Source organism: Carassius auratus, chromosome 22 (genome assembly GCF_003368295.1).
Source record: "Carassius auratus strain Wakin chromosome 22, ASM336829v1, whole genome shotgun sequence".
In the NCBI taxonomy this organism is placed as follows: domain Eukaryota; kingdom Metazoa; phylum Chordata; class Actinopteri; order Cypriniformes; family Cyprinidae; genus Carassius; species Carassius auratus.
In genome coordinates, this window is record NC_039264.1 from 361,855 (window position 1) to 384,135 (window position 22,281).

The following is a 22,281-nucleotide window of genomic DNA, read 5'->3' on the forward strand; positions in this document are numbered from 1 at the left end:
CAGTTGCGAGAAATACTCACAATGCTGAGATAAAAGTTGTGAGATAAAAAGTTGTAATTCCAAAAGAAGTCAAATACGAGAAAAAGTTGCAAGTCAAAATTGTGAGAGATATAAAGTGGCCACTATGAAAAATCACAATTACCCACAAATATAAACTTTCCATAAAATACATCAACAGTCACCAGATATTTAACTACGTATTTCACTACAAAACTGGTGCCACCACTACACAGTTTAACACATAGCCATCCAGACTCATCCAAATTTTCAAACCCATTCAATCTTTCTCTGGAATTTGGTCATTTGAACACAAGCCACACTTAAACTCAACTCAACCGAGCGAGAAGTCTGTTTAGGCATCTGTTTGAAAAATCGCCTCTCTGTGCCGACCGAGAGTGAATTTTCTCTGAGGAAGAGTGCATTCCACTCCCATTTTAAGTGGCCGTGCTCTGCTACATGTATCCCATGCTGCACTGGGCCTGCTGTGGCTTCCAGAGCCAGCAGAGTGCAATCAAAAGCCAAACTTCAACAACTACCAGATGGCCGAGATCATGTTTGAATGAGACTTCCCTTTCAAGGACCACACACCTTCTAAAACAATGGTTGTTTTCTTAATGTTGCTAATATTAATGCCGGGAACAAGTCAAAACTCTCCCAGAACATGTCACTGGTTGGAAGTCCTTCTTTTGGAACTCAGAAGATTTAGAGGTCTCAGTTATGTTTCAACTTAAACCCAGTGAATTCAACCCAAACAAGTACAAACAAGGTCACATGGAAGAACAAACACAGAGAAAGCAGATTCTTTTACATTTCAAATTCATCTCAGATGTTTCTCCTAAAATAGTTTTATAAAAGTGTTAGGAGAAATAAAATAAATGTGGCTAGCAGCTTAGATAATTCGGCCTTGAGAGAATTTGATGGGAAATGTCAAATTGAGATCTGAGACTGCAGACTTGATTTTGGAAATCTGAGCACACTGAAACTCTAGATGAGAAGCATTTGGGGCATCTCACTGCCATCAGAATGAACTGCAATACTGAGATCTCATCTGTGATTTACTTTCATATGAGTGCGATTAACATAATATCCCAAAAACAATAGAAATGACTTGTTAGTGTGACTGTATAATACCATAACAATGGCCTAGCAGATATTGGAAGGTGATTAACTTCATAATGATCCCTGTGTGGTGCATCTAACAGCTGGTTTCCCATCTTCCCATCAGTGGAAGAACGGATCCACCCCCATCTGCAAACTCCCAAACTCCCCGACTTCAAAGCAGTCGCCTGGGAGTCCTGTGATGGTGCCGTTCCTCCACAGCCCTGGCTGATCGCACTTGCTAATGCTAAGCAAACAGACATTTGACTTTGTCTTTGTAAGGGTGTCCGCTCTTGAGGCCTACAGGATAGAAAAGCACTGGAGAGCTCTTTAAGATAAGGACGTAAAATTTAGGGACATGTCCCCATCAATGCCAAAATCAATCCTACACCTTTGGTTCAAGATATCAAATTCTCCCAAACACTGAATGAAAAAGCAGTTAGCCACTTTCGGTGACCGAAGTTGCTTGCTTTTCCAGGAATTTTTTCTCACAGGAAGACGTTATTGCTTCTTAGATGTTCCTCAACGTTTCTTCTTTAGCATGACATCTCAAGCCACATTCAGTATGATGAGCTTAAACATTTCTCATCATTACTCTGCCAACTCTTGACTCAAAGTTGATATTCAAAAGCAAGAAACCTTTCTTCTAGGAGCCAGTGATTATTTCCAATCAAAGGACTATGTATGTAAATGATGTAGAGTACAACAACAAAATCTCTGATTGTATATTCCAGGCTGTTTGCACACTTTATTTCCCTGTGACTGTGCTTGTGCTTAGTCATTCTACGTGTGTTTGCACAAGGGTGTTGGCGGTTTTGATGTACTGGGTTTCCTGCATAGTTGTCAAGAAGCAAGCAAACACAGCTGGCCACCTGATTGACTCTTAGCAAAACTGACCCTCTACAAAATGGCACCAAACGTGACCACACAAGCACAAATCCAGAGTGAGGAGGGGGTGAATGGTTTTTGGACCCATTTTGATGTCTGGAGCATATTATTGTTGTTCTTTCATGGACAATCAGTATCACTCGGAGCTATTCATTCGAGTACAGGTATGTGAAAACGTACAGATTCCTATACTTAAGTGCCAAAATTGTTAATCCACAAGCTCTGACCTTTCATTCCTGTGCTATGAGGCATGTTGCGTTAAAAACAGCTGCAGGAAACGGCGTAGACCGTGGGTACAGGTAGGATGTTCTGGTTACCGAGCTGTCGAGCATCTGTTCTTCCCCTCCGTAATGATATTCCAGGCTGTCTATCCATTTGTCCATGGTACACCTGCTTTACTTGATATTTACACCCATAAAAGAGGCTGTTTGGTGCCATTCCTCCAGTGGTTTGTTGGCTTGTGCTGGAACTAGTCATTTAGGGCCGTTAACCATTATCTATCAAGGGTGCTATTAGAAAACGTTGGGTTTCAAGTTGATAACATTGTTACTTAAAGAACTGGGAAGCAGTAGTTAAACCAAGATTTTCCTAAAAATCCTATAAAATATATACATATGGAGTATAGAGATCAGATAATTTGATTGGACGACTTTAACCCCCAAAATGTTGGTATATTTTAATGTTTCTTTTTAATAAGTTAATTAAAAACTTGTTTTGAAATTAATATTATTGAGTAAAAAGGGTCAAAATATTTTTAAAAACGTATTCAGCATTCAAAACTGTTACTTCAGTTCACTTTGGAATGTATATTAATGTTGTATGTTTTAAACGTTTAGGGCCAGATTTGGTGGGAAGTTTACACCATTTGTCCTCAAGTGTTTTTTTATTATTATTATTCTTAAAGTAATGTGCATAAACTGAGAAAACCGTGACAGTAACGTATAATTAGTGTAAAACTTTTATAAATCACAGGTGGTGATAAAGAGTCCATGGGACACTTTTAATAATCGGATGAGAAATGTTTGCAATCAAGTACTTTTCATTGTGAACACTGGTATCTTGGGAAATCTAAACACAGTTTGAGAAAATGTTAAGATCTCTTCAGAAACACGAGAGCTATGTCACTAGATTAGCATGGAATTTTTCTCAGCAGGAGCAGAAGACTAGGCAAAACATACTTATACTCCATACTTTCAGATCCCAACTACACTACTCCCATTAAAGAAGTGGCATTATAACGCACTTAGTTTGTAATACCTCACAGATTTAGCCTCATGTGTTGAAAAAGAAAGTCTCTATGTTTGCTTATAACGGCTCTTTGCATGAATTGTGATGCCATTTTCACCTCAGCCAAAGGGGGGTCTGGTGGCCACTGGCTGGGCCGTATTTTCTGGGTCATTTTCAATGTAAACAACCAGTTCTGGAGTGATTGAGACGGAGAGCCGCTGTGCAAATAATCTGAGATCTGGAGCACATCCAGGTTTATTATTGCTGAGCTGAATGACTCCCTGGCTCTGTCTTTCTAAGAAAAGAATGAAATAATTATTTGATATCGCAAGCCAGTGAGAGATATACATTGTTGATGTTCAACTAAAATCATTAAATATAAGGTTTAAACTCACAGTTGTGCTTCCAAATGCAGAAGCATTTGACAAAAGCTTCCCAACAAAGAGTTAATGAACATACAAGACACGCTATCTGGACTTAAGAGAGGAAATGGGTGAGGATTAGATCCTCAGCAGGATGCTGAGCATGTTAAGAGTCACCGTCTGTTGTAAACTATAGTCAAAACTTATCAGGCTTCTCGTTACACAACTGAAAACCAAAATTGGCCCTCCAAAACCTTAACTAAAACTGGATATCCTCTTTTGCACACAAGTTTGCCCAGTTTTTGTGGACTACACACTGAGGGTGCTTCTACAACATGCTGACAAAACTGTCACAAAAGGAACCAGGTGTTTCAAGGCTGAAACTTTGCAAAAACTTTGCAGACATTGATGAATTATCACTGGAACAAACTTACATGACAAGTTTACAGTTGGGTTAAACCAAAAACAAAGACAAGTTGGTTCCCTGGAAAGCAAATCATTGTTTTAGCAAGGCCCCCTGTTCACTAGGGCATGGATCTGTGTTATCAAGACGAAGCCACAGAGATCCACGTTCCCCACTTTACGTAATTAACCACAGATGCGAACATTTCATCTGAACCTGGAAGTGCACATCCGATCTGCAAAAGATTAATGACCAAATTAAGTGAGGAGTCTTAAGTGTTTTTCTTCCATTCTCTGCATGAATGGCGTTTATCTGAATGAAATCTGCGGCCTTTCAGAGGGCGTGGGGTGAGAATGGATGCGTTTTCTTTGGGCTGTTTCTCTGGATGTTTCCGAAACAGAAGGCAGCTGTCAATGGTTTAGCAAGGTGTGTCTTAAGTAAATTGGCTGAGATGGGTTTCCCAGCTGTCGTTACATCACTTCTGATGATCTAGAACAAATTCAGATGGATGTTAGAGCATATATAACGGCACAGATCAACCACAAATGCTCAAAGCCATCATATACTCACTAGCAAGTTCAAAATGAAATATTTCTGTAGATGTCCAAGCTGCTATTTTCCACAGAACGGAGGGCAAGAGAACAGGGGCTGTCGAATTTCCAAAGGACAAAAAAAAAATAATCATAAAACATGGCAAAAAAAAGTATGATTGTGTGATTTATTGAGATCATATCTTCACTTGAGTTTCCTCTGTCATGGGTTTCTCATTTGTGTACTTCCAACTATTGGAGAAGATGTGTTGCACCAAGTTTGACCAACAACTAGTGGCACAACTTATTTTTGTGATTCATTACCTGATGCAACTCATTTTCATGTTCGGTAGAGATAGCAAAGGACCCTTTTCTTAAAAACTCACTAACTTGAGGCATCTCATTAGAGAAGTTGCCAGGATTCCTTCCCACCTGCAGATACTGCATGATTTGAACAATGTTTATTTCTGTTTCAATGTACTAAGTACACAACGGAAATGGAGCACCACCTAGAAAAAGCTATGCAGCGAGCATTAAATGAGTTCAAGTCTTTAATTTCCCCAAAATAGAGTCACAATGTACACATCTTTAGGTTTCGCTACGAATGTGTGCAGTAAATTCCTGCCGTTTCTTAGATTCCCATGCGACAGTATGTTTTATGCGTGCTTGAGAGTGCAAGACACGGTACATCTGAAATCCATTAGCACGGGGTGCAGCTCACAAACAGACTCTCCATGCAGCTCTGTTGGAATTCCTTCTCCTTGCCAACTCCCCTCTTCCTTTATTCGACATTTCTCGTTTTGTGGAGTTGCATTCTGGGAACTTTCTACATGTCCCAGTGATTTTGCTACTCGCACATTTCGGTCTCTTACTCATCTTCTCTCTGTAATTTAAAGAAGCAGTCAATAAACATCACATTTTACATGCACTATCAATGCAGGAGATGTTCTAAAGTTAGTAATTCCCACTTTAATTTCTCAAAGGCACATGATGTTGTTTTGGCACTGGTGCACGTTACAATTTTCCCTGTTTTACAGGATGACACAGTTTTGCAGGTTGAAAACAGCTTGCGTTTGTCCTCTCTTCTGCCTTTGAAGTTGTGCATTCTTACCTCACTACATCACTGGAGGTGTACAGCTGCCTCGGAGGAAGGTGAGGTTAGCGTTACTGAAATATATTTATATATATATATATATATATATATAAAAAAAAAGAACAAAGTGTTTGAAAGAAGAAAGAGCTCTCGAGGTTTAAAAGCACTAGAAATTAAGAGTGACGGAAGAGCCGCTTCCCAAAATAGCATTGAGTTTAGTGCTACTCTGATGTTTGGGGAAATGAACAGAATTAAACTCTTTAAGCACTTTATGGGAGATTTAATGGTGGATTCGTTCGACTTATGACCACAGATTTCCTCATTTACTCGCCCTTGTGTCGCTCCAAACCCGTATGGCTTCTGTGGAGCACAAAATAAGATGGTTAGCAGAATATGTTTGGGTTGATCTTATCTTTACAAGTAAAGCATATACTTAAAGATGGGTTCATTTCTACTGTCGCATCGAGTCTTTCAGGGTCATTTTCACGCCAGACGGCAGTGAGCATCTCGAAACTAAGTCAAGCTCCACCCTGACCCCTGTGGGTCGCCACCACAAACCCAGATCTGAAACCAGTCCAGACCTCATTTGGTGTCTCAATACTTTACAACACAGGGCATTTTTTACATCATTTTCTTTCATCAAGGCTACAGTGTCAAATAGCAAGGCATTCGTTACCCAATAGATAGGAGCATTCCTATTTTCTTGAAGAAACTACCATGGAACCTGAAGATATGTGCATGCTTATAGTTTGCACAGAACTAATGCGCATAACTTTCCCCATGTGGCTTGAATCAAACATCTTTCCAAAATAAATGACAGGGGTGTCTCGATATGGCCTCAGTTGTGATGCTCTGAGACGCACCGATAACAGATTTCAGCTGAGATTCTTCCTATATCAGAACCTATAGAAGTATTTGGTTTCCTAACAGATGAACTTCACAAACTCTCTGAGGTTTCATCAAGGGAGCTTCTGATAATGTGAATTTTACTAAGTTGATTGTTTCTCAGCTATGATTTATTCATGTTAACTGTAAATGAGTCAACTGCTGGTAAAACAGTCTCATTCAGACAATCAACAGCAAAATATCTTGTTCAACAAATTAGCATTGCATGACATTTTCATACGTACACATAATATTTGGCTCTGAAGTGAAAAATGTCTTGCACAGATATTATACTGTGTAATTTCTAAATGCATTCAAAATCTTGGGGACTGTACGATTTTCTTACAGAAATTAATACTTTTATTCATCAAGGATGCATTTAGTTGATCAAAAGTGACAGTAAAGACATTTATAAAGTTAAAAAACTATTTCCGTATCAAATAAATGCTTCTTTTGAGCTCTCTATTCATCAGTGAATCCTGAAAAATAAAATGCATCATGTTTTCCGCAAAAATATTGGGGCAGCACAACTGTTTTTAACATTGATGCTGATCAGAAATGTTGTTTGGGTGCAAATTAGCATATTCAAATCATTTCTGACGGATCATGTGACACTTAAGACTGGAGCAATGAAGCTGAAAATTCAGCTTTTTATCTCAATTAGCAATCGATTACAGCTTATAATATAGTCTAATAGACAGCAGTGGTTTTAAAATGTAATAATATTTCACAATTATACCGTTTTTCCTATTTTATTCAAAAAAATTCAGCCTTGGTGAGCAGAAAATACTTTTTTTTTTAACAATTTGTAACAACAGCACAAATAAAATCTGAACAAAAAAGAACAACCAATAATCCAAAATCTACATAATTTATCACACTGCAGTGCATGCTGGAAAATCACGAAACCCAAACAAACGGCCTGTTTAGGCTAGTTGGGAACACATTTTTTGTTATCTAACTCGTTTTTACATTTTATGACCCAAAAAGCCTCATATAAAGTGCAGTTCCTGTTTTAATAATGCACTGTGTTCCCGAAATAAAACATGGTGTTGTTTTAAAAAAGACGACAGAGATGCGGAGTCGAAGCCAATCAAAGCGGCATCGGCAAGATTAATGGAGGAGTGAAACAGAGGCTTCTCGATGGGACCCAAACCATATTAAAAAACAACTGGATCCTCATCTGGTTTACACAGGATTTGTCATCTCTCATAAACAAAGCATCTCTAGGACAATCTCCAGCCGTAGCACTACACCATCTCCAATCCTGCTGCCAATTATTGCCTTTCTAACAAACAATAAAAACACGCACATTTCATTACAAGTCTTCTTTATTGTATATTGAGAACATGCACTGACAAATATTTTGAAAGTTTTCAGATATTGTGGCATCTAAATATGACTGTCAAGATAAAAAATGTAAAAAGGCATGTTTGATTAGTTAGAAAAGCAATAAAGCACATGATTGAAGGAGTCAGATTACCCAAAAAAATGAAAATTTACTGCAAATGTTCTCAACCACAGACTATCCGGATGTAGATGAGTTTGTTTCTTCATCAGATTTGGAGAAATTAGCATTCCATCACTCACTCACCAATGGATGTAAATGGGTGCCGTCAGAATGAGAGTCCAAACAGCTGATAAAAGCATCACAATAATCCACACCACTCCAGTCCATTAATTAACATCTTAAAAAACAAAAGCTGTGCCTGTAAGAAAAGAAAAAATCCACAACATTTATACCTTCAAACCATTGCTTCAGCATATAATATAACTCTATAATCCAATATGAACCAGTTCAAAATCTAAACAAATAAACAGGAGATGGACGTTTCCACTGGAAGAAACATTATTATGGATTATGGACTCATATTTCAGCCAAAATCGACAGTTTGAAGTTAAAAGAGTCTTAATGGAGGATTTGTTTCTTACAAACACACTGCTTTTCTCTTCTCCAGATGTTCACTGATGGACTGGAGGGGTGTGGATTATTGTGGTGTTTTTATCAGATGTTTGGACTCTCAATCTGACGGCACCCATTCACTGCAAATGATCCACTGGTGGCACTTCTCTAAATCTGATGAAGAAACAAACTCATCCTAATCTCGGATGGCCTGAGAAAATATTCCTCTTCTGTCTGGAGCACAAGATGTTTGTTCCAATCACTATGAGCAAAAGTAGTAGTGATGCCTGACAAGCGAACACTGCTAATAAGGAAAGTATTACATGAATCGAAAGCAGACCGTGTTTACAATCTTCACAAAAGGCATTAGTCAGAATATGCCTCATTCTTTATCATCTTCCTAGAAAGGCTCTGGATGTCACATCCTCTTTGGGCGCAACCTGTCAGATGTTGAGGAGGAGTCAGAAGCAATGGGAAAGTGGGCTCAGCGCAGCGCACAATGTGGTTCTGTTTAGGGGCGAGCCGCGTGGGTCTCGGAGAAAGACGTCTCTGCCAAGAACATTGCTCCTATCTCGTTCCACTGTATTTGCTCCAAGGACGATGGAATCATTCCTAGCACCATGGATGTATTTTACATGACGTAGGCGTTTTAATCACGAGACGTGCTCAAACACAGCTACGCGCTGATTTCTCCAATTAACTTTTATGACATTGGGAACTAACACATTTTACCGAATCTCCCACGTTTTTGACTGACTGCGGGATAAAACGAGCTCGATAAATGCGAGGGTGATGGAGGCCATTCTTGAAACTGTTCAGACTACAAAGACATCCATGTTTTTTAAACCTGCTGACTCAGTTTGGCCATTTCAAAAAAACATTGGCGCTCGCATTTGGGTCACATGCGCTCAGCTGTTCGACCACCCAGGTGGCGCGTCAACCCTAACAGCCAATTAAAATCAGGCAAGCTAGGTAGCAGTTAAGAAAACAGTCAGAAAACAAAGCTTTGTTAACACTGAATTATTCACCCTTTAAATATGATGACAACATGTTGAACCTGAATCACCTTTAGTCAGTTTTACTTTTTAATATTTACTGTAAGTGAAGTCAACTTTCTGTTGTTTTTGCATGCGCTGGGGAAATAAATTTGGTATAAATCACACCAAATACTAAGACCATTTGAAATGTTTCGATTCAACTTTTCTCTCAAATTGTTATGTTGACAATATAAATGGTAAATGTTTGTGTGCAAAAACGTGCTAAATAAATTCAGCATTTACAAAGACAAACTTTTTCAATTCCACTTTTTCACATAGATTGTTGTGACAAAATAAAATGTAAATACATTTTTGTTTATAAAAATGCAAAAATAAAAGCTACACAAATCCTACAGCAAAAAAACGAATTTTTGTAGTAAAATACATTTATTCTGCAGTTATGTACCATTTAAAAAATATATATATATATATATATTACATAAAACAAATTATAATAAATTATATAACAAACTTTTTATTTGCATTTTATGTCAATACTTTACATTTAGGCTGTCAAAAAATAGAATTATATTTAATAATTGTCAACAATTGAAATTTTTTGATTGTCTATATATGTGACCGTGGAGCATATTCGCTGGGGTTTATTTGTAGCAATAGCCAACAATACATTGTCAGGGACAAAATCATCGATTTTCCTTTATTGCCAGAAATCATTAGGAGTTTAAGTTTAGATCATGTTCCGTGAAGATATTTTGAAAATTTCCAACCATAAATATATAAAAACTTAATTTTTGATAAGTAATAAGCACGACTAAGGACATAACTTGGACAACTTTAAAGGTGATTTTCTCAATATTTTAATTATTCAGATTCAAAAAATGTTACCTTATGATGTGACTGGTTTTGTGGTCAAGGGTCAAATATATATTTTGTCTGAGTATATTTTGACAAAGTTTTTTTCTATAGCATGTGTACCAAGGTACCTCAAACATATTAAATACTATTGTTTTTCGTGTCAGGTAAAATGTTGCCTGGTGATTGTTGTGTGTTTCGTGTTGTAGCCCTATCTTTCCTTTGTCATGAGTCAATCACTTAATCAGTGCACTTCATTACTGCATCAATCGCTGGTTACAAAGAAACAGAGGACAAATTTGACAAAAGATCTAAATCACATACTTAGCTTATTCTTTCATTCACTCTCTCAGTCGTGTAAATAATGGCTGGCTGCAGTGCAGGGGGGGCAGTCAGCGGGTTCAGACCCCCTCCTCTATGGTTCTTCTACCAAAGCACCTCCCCTCGACCCTTCAGGGTAATTCACTTACTTTTCTCCTTCTCACAAGGGCTACAGTGCAGTTTTCCATTCAGGGGAACATATCCCGTGACAATAACGGACTCCTCCAGGCACTGCGAGACATCTGAGGTATTTCTGCTTCAATATCCTGATTACTTATTGCATGATTTATTTGCATCCGTTTCAACGAAGCGCTGATAAGATACACCGCGATTTTCATTTAAAATGAAGGAAAGAACGAATCTAAGGCGATTGAGACGTTGGCTACTTTGCAAAAATTAATTTGAAGAAAAAAAAGTCCTTGGTGACGCAAACCGGCGTTTCTTTCCCTACAGTTTTTTGACCGGCTAACTAATTTAAAACTTCATTAAAACTATTATCCCGGTACATGACTGCATAGAAATAAATTATAAAGATGAGAAAAGTTGTAAAGTTTAGAAACATGAGAAAAAAAGTTACTTGAAGAGAGACTAAATTTTAAGTAAAAGTTGGTTAAATATACTTTAAATAGGGTACATCTGCAAGAATATAATATATATTCGTTAAAATAGACTAAAATGCAACAAGTACAGTTATATCAGTAGAATATTGGACGCCTTAACGTAATCGCGAAATCTTTGTGTGTAACGTTAGAGCGCGTTTGCCTCAGAAAAACTCAACTTTCTCTAACGACTTTTTTTCTCTTCCCAAAGGAAACGCTCACGTGCTGTCTTTTTTTAACGTCAAAATTAAAGTATAAGATGTTGAATTGTGTCACGGTGTCTGACTTAATTAAAATAGGAAAAGCAAACGATGTAATTCATAATAATACCTTGGAAAGATGACTGTTGTCATTTATGATTTTTTTTTCTTTGTTCGCGCCTCGTTTAGCCCCGCCCACTTGAAAACGCCTCAAACTTTCCCTCTCAGATTTGCCAGACCTGTCAAATTCAGATGAACTGTGATTTAACTAAACTTGCCATTAAACTAACAATCTGAAGGCATTTGTTAAGTATAATATTTTAATTAATTTTCCAAATGCATTCATGCATTCATGCTTTATCAGAATATAAAATATCTATTTTTGTATACTGTAAAAACTGCAGTCCCTTATTGATGTTGTTTTTTTTTTTCTGTTCACACTGACCCGCCCACTTGAAAACTCTTCAAACTTTCCTTAGGCCTGTCATCTAAGATGGCGTACTGTAATTTAACTAACTTTATTATCACAATCTTCTCATTAAACCAACATTTTAAGACTTTGATGTTAAACAGTATTCATTTTGCGAACGCTTTTATCAAAAGCGGCTTGTAGTAAAACAAAGTCATATATTATAATAAGCAAGTCTGTGGAGGCATTACCAGTTTACCTCTGTTAAAGAATGTCCTTATTAAGCAGTAAGCCCACTTTGCAAAGGTTTAACACAAATATATCATGCTGAAAAGAAAACTATGCAGTCTTGCCACCCCTCTGAAGTTGAAATCCCTTTTCACTCCCATTATTTATCCTAAAAATCTTATTTTTAATGAGCCAGTTGAGGACTAAACCAGGAGTCCAGTCTTGGCCAAGAGTTGGTTTGTTTCTACACACTAAGACAAGTCTAAGTGGGCCTGTAAAAGAAAGCAGTCTGGTGCTTATAGAGCCACACGGCTTGCCTGGAATAATACTACACTTTATAAAAAACTCCATCATCGGCCGTGGGCGATTTAATGGAAAAATTTATGAGGGGGCACATTTGTTCGTATGTTCACTGTATAGGCCAAATAGGCTAAGCAGTAAAGCTATGCATTTCATCTTCTCTTTTTTTAGCCTTCAGTCTGGAGTGCACAAGCTTGAAGTTTGCGTCTGAAGAGCTCATTGGAAAGGAAGAGTTTTATTGCAAGTGAGGCACGTTTAACGGCGCTTTAGGAGTCGCACAGCAGGGGCCAATGGGAGTGTGGAATCTGGCCAAGGTGGTGCTCGGATGGGCCGCAATCTGGTGGGCCGCGGTCCATTCGGCGCAGGCGCAAGGAGATGGAGACATCCAGGCCAGTCGATTCACTGGAAAACCTGAGGGGGAGGTGCAACAGAGGGTCCGTCGGAGAGGCCAGGAGTCCCTCAGGGGGTAAGAGTTTTTTCAGTACCGTCCTGCTCCTGTTTTCTGTCAGTTTTATTATTAATGTGGACACTCTAATGGCTTAACCATATGAAGCGGAGGGTTTAACTCAACTTTTATCACCAGAAGTACAGTATATTCATTTGGGGGTTGGTATATCTCGTCTTTAAAGCTTGAATTCGAAGCTAGCATCATTTTCTTTAAACGCACTTTTTAATGAAGTAGATTTATTTTGCAACCTGCTGTGTTGTTTGGGTTAGAGCCAAACTGGGTTGAAAGCATGATTAAGAAAGCAGCGTATGCGATGGAGCCTGCTGCAGAAGTCTGCTGTGAAGGAATTTTAAGTACTGAAATGCCTCACTATGTTGGTCATGACAACAGGAGTGTCACTTCCTACTGATATCTTGCACCGTTGAAAGATATTATTGTTTGGTTTACGTCTATATATGTCCAAGAAGAATGCATGGTGTTTTGGGTCTCTAGTTTCTGTTGAAAGTTGAGGTAAACACACTTAAATGTATTAAAAGATGAGTGATTGCATGATGGATGTTTTTCCAAACCCTCCAGTGGCTCTTGAACTTAGTGTCTGCATTCGTCTCCGCAAAGCCAAAGCTGTGTATTTTTCTCATTTTTGGGAAACAATGGCTGTCTTGTGTCATGCAGCCCTCATGTGTTCGAAACAGTTATTCCAATCATCCGCTCATCTGTACTTGCTTATAACTCCCCTGCACACTGCAGCAGGAAATGAGGTATTCTGATTACTCAGGGGGCTCCAACAAGGGACATTTGTTTTCAAGCAAGAGGTGAGAAAGAGCATTTCCAACAGAGATATGTCTCTAATTCTCGGACCCTTATTTAATCAGGAAAGGGTTTTTGCAGTTAAGGTCTATAAACAAATCTAGCAAGCCCAAACAGATACTTTGAGTCTGTTAGGACTGTAGAGACTGGAGTTCAGAAACAAAAGCACCATTCTTTATGGTACCCCAGTACTAGAAATGGGACCAATAGTAGTTGACCTGGATCGTAATCAAAAATTAGTTAACTGAACACTTTAGCCAATTTCCCAGATAATCCGAGGGGCAGTATCTGTTCCGGTCAGTGGAGCAGAACCATGTGGCACTGAGTCAATTGAGAAATGTGCCACTTTTGAGAGCCCATGCTTTCCTGTCCAATAGTTCCCTTCGTCAACATAAAGACCCTTCTTACAAATGTTGCAGTCTTAAGGTAGGGTCTAATCACCACCATGCACCATTTGTAATCCTATTTAACATACCAATGCTTTGTAAGAACAGCCCTTAAGAACACTGATTATAATTACGTTGCACAAAAAAACACATTTGATGTATTGCGGACCAATCAAGCCAAGTTATCCGGGGTCAGACGGTTTAAGAGAGCCCCAGTAGGATTTGGAGCTTACTGGCTGTCCTTGCTAAGCATAATTTGGCCGTCAGATTGGAGAAGTCTGATCACATTGCATTTGGGGGCCCCTTAAATGAAGGTAAAGTCTGGGAGACTGCTGTAAAAGCAGTGGGCTTGGGGTGAGAATATGATTATGTGGTTCTCGATGCCAACCCTTAGGAGTTTCGCCCAGTACAAAGCCAGCAGCATGCTCAGGGTAGATGTTTTTAGAAGTCTTGCTGGCTTGGCCATGGTTTCTCTTCATTTGCTCAACATGTCTCCAAGGCAATGTCAGCTCCACAAGACTCCGAAGATGTGCTCCAGTTCTTCCAAAATGCTTGATCTTTGCTTCCCCAGAGAGACTGAGTTTTTTGTCTTGGATTTATATACTTTTAACAGCTAGAAATGCATGCCAGTCAAAAGGAAAACAACCCTTCTTGGATCTTGAAGAGCTTGCTAAAAGCCAACAACGTTTTGTTGTGGAATTGTTATTTGCAGAAATAAATTTTTCAGTTTGGGAACAAAAAAAAAATAGCCTGTGTATATGGAGCCAACTTAGTTTTAAGGGACCCCACAGAAAAACAGTGTGTTTTTCTCTTTTTATTGGAGTTTGTCATCTAACCAATGGAAATGAATATGCAGAACTGATAAGTGTATCCTTATGTGTGCATAATAGCATGACCAGAAATTCATCATCTTATCAAATGCACTCATTGTATTCCAACAAACAAGAAAAAGTATAATAGCCAACTGACTTCTGTTGTTTATTCCCTATACCACCAGTTGATCCAAAGTGTCTTGTGGACAATCTTATGCATGCAAGCAATAACATTCCCACATGGGACTTGAAATCATATAGAGTAACCCCCTCCTTTCTCGTTGCATTAAAAGTGTGTATAGTCTAGACGGCAGTGTGATTGGAGTTCATTAAGGTCAGGGGCTTGAAACAGGCCAAGTTGGACAGGGAAAGGTCATGGAGATCCAGAGGCTTTACACATGGGAACTTTATAATGTTAAAACAACCGTGCCATTAGCTCATTGGCTCTGGACTTAGCAGCAATCCTGGGGGCTGGGAGCAGATGCCTCTGAATTGACCTTTAACCTCTCTTGGAGCGGTAGCCGGTGAGACTGAATGGTGCTATCTTTGTTTAACCCTCTCTCCTTCGTCCTGTTAGGTTTTTATGACCTCACCGAGAAGTGGCCAGAGGCCGTCAAAGAATCCTGATTTCCTATCTCAGCCTTGTCCAGACCTTACTGGAATTCAGTTTGTGAGGGGTTCTCAAATGTCGTAAAGTTGACATGCTTTATCTGGAGATATTTGGCAAAGAATTACTTGCAAATATCTTTAGGCCTGAGGGCTGGTAGACCCTGTAAATTAAAAAGGATTTGACCTAGTGAAGTGAATCGGTCCATCTAGCAGAAGGAGTCACATGGTCTTTCCAGGTATTTGCCTTGTAGCAAAGAACCCGTTACCAATTTATATCTCTCTTTGAGGCGCTGGTTCGCATTCAAGATGTTGGGTTTAGTAAATGTTCTTCATTTAGTATTGGTAAACATACCGTACTGCAACTAATACATTTAGTAGTTTGCACATAGATTGCGTGTTTGAAATGCATTTTCTGGAACACATGTTCTTTTCATGTTTTTTTCCATGTCTCAAACCAATTACAAAACAATTTTTAAATATTATTCAGCCATTTTTGATACCCCCTTCTTGAATCAGGCATGTGTTTGGCTAAAGACAAAAAAGAAGGAAAACTGGACACTTTGATCAGCAAATGTTTAACTGATGATTAACACTGTTTAATCGAACCCTGGCTAACAAGCAGATAACAGTATGAGTTCATTCAGCTTAGTCAAAATACATGCAATTTGTGCATGTATTAGAAAACATAACATTCTGTGGATTCCCCACTTTTGGACATGTTTGCTGCATTAAAAAAAAAAAAGATTGTGCGTCTGTCATTCTACGCTAGTTGGAATTTAATCACGTCACCAAAAACATCATTGTTCGGTACAATTTATTCAGCATTTTAACTTATTCGGATGAAAAATTTCAGTTTCCAAACATTCAGTGCATCACCACTGAAAAATGTAGGATTTAAGAAAGAAGAGATCGGTTTGTGTCCAGGGATAACCTTCTTGGCATCATTGTGCATGAGTTTCAGACCTAATTCTTCAGGCTCCAGTTGAGAAATAAGTCTCTACGGTTCCACATTGCTGATAATTCATCATCATCTGGCCTAATTTCCACTGCTGCTTTTGTTTTCTGTCGCCCACCTCCCAACCCCCCCCAAACTTTTCACTTCCACTTGTTTTCTTTACCTCCCACTGATTCCTGCCCTTTCCCCAGCATTTTCCGTTTTCATGTTCCAACATCTAGCCCTCCATCGGCCTCTACTCTTTCTGGCCCTCCACATCTCTCTTGGTTTCTGCTGTTAGCGGTTGTGTCGTCTGGCGATGCGGTTTGAAATCCATCAAAAGATTTAAACTACAGCTGGTTGTCCCCAGGTGACTGACATTTGTAAACATCTTGACTTGTAGAGGAAAGGAATTTATGTGTGTGCGCAGAAAGACAGATGTACCTTGTGTTTTTTTTTTTTTTAAAGGGCCATTTACGGCAGGCTTAACTTGGTGCTGATAGAAATAAAACTGTTTTCGCAGCAAGGGTCCAGGTTTGATGGAGATCCTAAGGGCTTGTTGGAAAGAAACTGCCAAAATGACACATTTTAAGGGCGATTTGCCTCCAAGCTGTCAGTTACTAGTTAGTCATCTTGGATTAGGTCACTGATCAGCGAGCCCCAAAACATGATGCTGTGTTCGTTCACACTTAAGCAGAAACATACAGAACTTTGGGTTTGGTCTTGTCATTAATCACATGTACCATGACTAAACAGACACTTTTCTTTGAAACTAACTTTCTGTGAGAAAGTTGCCAAAAAACAGCTCATGGATGAGTGCATTTGGGAACTTAAGAGTAGCTTTAGTAAATATTTCTGTCAGGAAGTTTGGTTACGGTCCTACTCAAAACAAACTCTTTTCATGTCATTTCCCTGGAAAGTCCTTTGGGGCCGTTGTATGTATTGAGCCATATTTATTGCCAAGGGTCATGAGGTCTTTGAGACCGTGGATATTTCATTATGTTGTATGTTTCTGAGAAACGTTCAGGAATAATATTTGGTTTCTGTAATTTAATGGAGTGGTTTCCGTTGTTTCAGGCCCAACGTTTGTGGTTCCCGCTTCCACTCCTATTGTTGTCCAGGGTGGAAAACTCTTCCCGGTGGGAACCAGTGTATAGTTCGTAAGTATCTGCAATATTTGTTTTTAACTTTGCATGCTGAAGATTCCACTTACCCACAGTACACTTAACCACAAAGTTAGCATTTAGCCTTAGGCTAACTGTGGTTAAGGTTCTTAAACAAGGTTACATCAGGGGGGAAATCAGCAACTCAACAGTTCATGAATTGCTTTTTCTGGGGTTTGACCACAAGACCTTTAACCACAACATAAACCCACAAGATAAAGGTTTGGACATAAGACCCCAGCTATATTTGGATCCTGATACTAGCATGCTGCACAGTAGGACTGGATAAAAAATATGTATTTCTCAATTTTAATTAATTCTCAAAAAGCTAATGGTTCCTAAATCCCAAGAATCTTAGTGTTGCCCGTTTTCATTTAACGAATGCATAATTGTAGCACACCTCCCACCCAATAAATCGCAATAAGCATTGTGCTTTGTTACGTTTGATAACAAACAAAGTCTCAGATTTCAAATCCTGTCCATTTTACTACAATATTCAAAAAAATAAATACCGTTTTGCAATTGTTTAATGTAAAGTGACAGATCGCCGCATTGTCCAAAAGAAGCGGCAGCGCAAAGCAAATGATCATCTCCTCTTCTTTAATAGCAGTTTCAGCACAAAATAAACAGGAATAAACATCTCCAGGTATGTTAAAAGAAAGAGTAAATCTTACTGAATTCTGTATCCTGTCTCATGTAATCGCTCAGTCAGTGTTTTAACCATGGAAAGATGTCAGTGTAACAGCATGAAAAACAATGTCATGTAACATTATTTATCTAGTGTACTGTCCACCTCTTTATATGCTAACAGATTCAAATGCCTTTGCTCATCACTTATCATGAATGTTTGTCTCTCAAGCGATCTGTAGGAACTCGTGTGGGGATGGCTTTTGCTCGAGGCCCAACATGTGTACCTGCTCCAGTGGTCATCTTGCCCCCAGCTGTGGTGCGGCCGCAGGTGAGTTCAGTCATTTCAGTCTCATTTTGTGTTACAAAATGCCCTGGGCCGTATGAAAAACACATTTTGACTAGTTTCAGAATTTTGGCCATTTTGGTACTTTCATTCATGGGCCTATTTTAGTAAAAAAGAGGAAATGGATATGAAATGACTTCTTGCAATGTTTGGAGCATGTGTGCTAACCGCTAGGGCACAGCTTTGACTTTAGATGTGTTTTTTAAAATAATTCTCTCTACCCTGCTTGCTTACTTTGTGGTTGAATGGCTTGTCATAATTTCAAACTTTTCCTTGACATTTCCAGCAATTTATTATGTTGAGAGGTGAAATTGAGCAGAGATATGGCCGGCTGGAAATGCTGGAAATGTGAAAATGCTCAGACAATGTATAGTGTTTCATCCTTCGAATCATTAGCTAGGAGTGTTTTCTGTTGAGATATGTTAAATTTGAGACCACACGTCCACCGGTGAAACCTTGCACTGAGCGTTTTTTATGACTTGCTTAGAAAAGCGTGATTGATTTTGTTTAGATGGCGCTGGGAAAAGTAATGACCGTCGGTGATTCCTGGACGAGGTGTTTAGCATTAGCGCAGGTTTCTCTTACTGCACTTGCTCTCTGCCAATGGCGTCCAGACGTTTCTCAGCGAATGCCCGGAATATGTGGTCATAGACAAATAAACCCAAATGCACCAAACCATAGGGTTCGGTCTCGTAAGCTGTAAAACCAGAGTCAATTTATTCAGCAATGAGAAATTGACCATCTAATTTAGCTGCCAGTCCTCTGACTGTTTGAAAGCAAATGCTAAACATACGCTTGTACTCTGTTTTGGCAGCCTTATGGGATTTGCGAGATCGGTGATGCTGTCATTACGCCTACTCGACCGCGTACCGTCTGCAGTGGTTGGAGGCGGCCACATTTATGAGTCAGTTATGAATCTGCAATTACTCCATAAATAACAAGCCACCACACGGATGTTAGCCGTAGCAATTAGCGTCCAAATACTGCAGCTGTGCTCAAGATACTTTAATGCTAGCCTCTTCATCATTAATGTCTGTCTACGACACATCTGAATTTTTCTGATTTTTCTGAATCTGAATCAGCAGTGTTATTTTAGTATAATTAATTTATTATTAAATTATTTTAATTTTGTTGTGTTTTAGTAATTTTTTTCATTTTTTGTTAACCTACTGCACTTGTTAACACTAGTTAACTACAGTAAAGGTGTAGCTTAATATGTTAAATGGAACTGAGCTGACATGAACTAACAATGAATAGTTGCATTTTTATTAATGTTACCAAAGATTAATAAATTCTGTAAAAAAAAAAATGTATTGCTCATTAATTGTTAGTTAATGCGACTAATGTTAACTAATAAGACCTTATTGCAATGCATTACCAAAATTAATTTCTTAGTACTTCAGCTAAATGAAAATGAGAAATGTTGCATTGGAAGCTAAATTTAATAAAATTTAATTTAATAAAGTTTAATAAAGTTTTAGATATTTTAGTATTTCAACTAAAAAAAGAAATAAAATGTGTTAAATTTGTGTTGTAGTTATTTTAGTATTTAAAGCAAATGAAAATCTTAAAAAAGTTGCCTTAGAAAATAACTTAAATAATTTAAGTATTTTTTAGTTATTTTGTACTAGAATTTTTTTTTTTTATGTTTCTCATTTTAAACCAACTGAAATAAAACGTTTACATTTTGTTTTAGTTATTTTATTTCTTAAACTTAAAAAGTGTATATTTTACATTAAATGTAATTAATTTCACTTAACGTTTATTGTATTTCAAGTAATGAAAATGTTACTTAATAGTTTTAGTTTAAATAACCGCATTTAGTTGATTTTTCCATACATTTCTGTCATATGTACATTCACTGACATAATAACCACTGATAAGCTACTACTACATATACTGTAGAAACTTAATTTTCTGTAAAGCTGCTTTGCAATGATTTGTATCGTGAAAATTGCTATACAAATAAACTGAATTAATAACCTGTCTGGCCGACAGATCTTAAATCGGATCTCTGTATATATAATAGAACGCAGAACAAGAATTAGCGCCCCCTGCTACTCTTTGAGAACCTATTCATTTTCATCTTGTCTTTCACCCCATGATGTCTCTTTGGTGAACCTGACATTGACAGGCCACGGATCTCCACGCCGCGAGAAAGAAACGACCATAAAGGACCTATGTTTCTAAACCTCGCTCATGTTTCCTGCCGTCAACGTAGCCTGTAAAAAAGTGACAGATGTGACAGCTGTAGACAGAGGTGCATTGTGGGGTGGCAGGCCTCAGGGAGCCCCGTTTTGTGCGTATGCGTCTCAGCACGTGCAGCTCACTTAGCATGGGTCAGCGAGCGAACCACCTGTAGGGGGCCGTCAGCAGGTCTAGCCAATGAAGTCATTTCCTGCGCTTTAGGAAAACACAGCCCATGCTAAAACATTTACAGACCTCGCTGTTGAAAGCATGCTATCATCGAAAAAAGAAGAAAAAAAAATCACTCACGTTTGATCTCTGTCCAACAACATCTTTCATGCGAAATCAGACAAAAACAAGCAAAAAAAAAAAAACTTTCATCCTTTACCCTTTGATTTTCGTTTATTCTTTTTAAAGTTTCTTTAAAAGGATTAGATCATGGCAGGCAAAGATAAATGAGGAATAAATGAGGGAGAAGTAGTAGCTTGAATTATATTTGGGCTGAAGCGTAATGGCACGATGCCTTTGTTTAGACAGAACGAAAGAGTTTGGAGAGAGCAACGTTTTGATGCAACCAATGGGGAACATCAATCTTCCTAAAAAACTCGGTGCGAAAGTCTCATCAGAGATGATTCGTTGTGTGCTTATGTCATCTAAATGCAATTTTAAATCTTCATGGTTCCATATGCAAACTCTATTGAACTTTATTGATTCGTTCTGCGCCAACAGAATTTCCATTTTGTGAAAATCGCTGGAAAATAAATCTACTCATCCAAAAAAATGTCTGGTAGAAAATCAGGATGAAAATAGGCTTTTGTTGGCCAAGTTTCCAGGAATTGGCGGTCGCCGATATTGGATAGACAATATATATGTAAAACAATTAAGGTTCTTTCTCAATATATACTGTAAGTATGATTAAGTTAAATAAATAGTGGGAGGAAGATGCAGTAAACACTAGTGTGACATAAATACATACAGTATATGAGGTGAAGAAAGTTCAAAATATGTTCTCTGAAAAATTATCTTAATAAATAAGCTGTAGGATATAGCAAAAGTATTTTCCATATTTCCACATTTATCCAGGGATCTTCATTTCTTAATTAAAAGTGTAACAATTTAATACAAGAACTATAAACTGGTAAAAATGTAGTGTAAAAATGTTTCACACACTACTTTTCATTAATATGTAAAAAATGCCACATGGAAACTTCCGTGAAACTTTTTTTATCAGTTTTGAATCGATTTCATTATATTTAGATATTTAACAGATTAACAGTTTTTTTTACTTTAAATGTTCGTGTTTAATTCAGTGTGTCACTTGCTATTTCTTTGTGATAATTACATCACAGTGGCAACAATATTCATAGTGTACTATGCCAAGTCTTTTAAAAAGTATTTTAAACTGATTGCTGGAAATTAATCTAAGATTTTATCCAATGATTTTGGGTTATTCCCAAATAACAGGGATACATTTAGCTGCATGCATGGTTTATTGTTATACTGAGCACTCTAGATGAATTGTAATCACCTCTCTTGTCTCTGTACAGTCCAGTCCTGCAGCATCAGATGCATGAATGGAGGGGTCTGTAATGAAGATGCCTGCTCGTGTCAGAAGGGCTACACAGGAAATCACTGTGGACAGCGTAAGTGAATCTTTCATTTCAGA

The 22,281-nt window shown here is 38.1% G+C and overlaps 1 pseudogene; it reads left to right on the plus strand.

Annotated features, from left to right (window-relative positions):
* The first annotated feature begins 2,127 nt into the window (after positions 1-2,127).
* Positions 2,128-22,281, plus strand: part of LOC113039303 (fibrillin-2-like) — a 73,869-nt pseudogene continuing 53,715 nt past the window's right edge.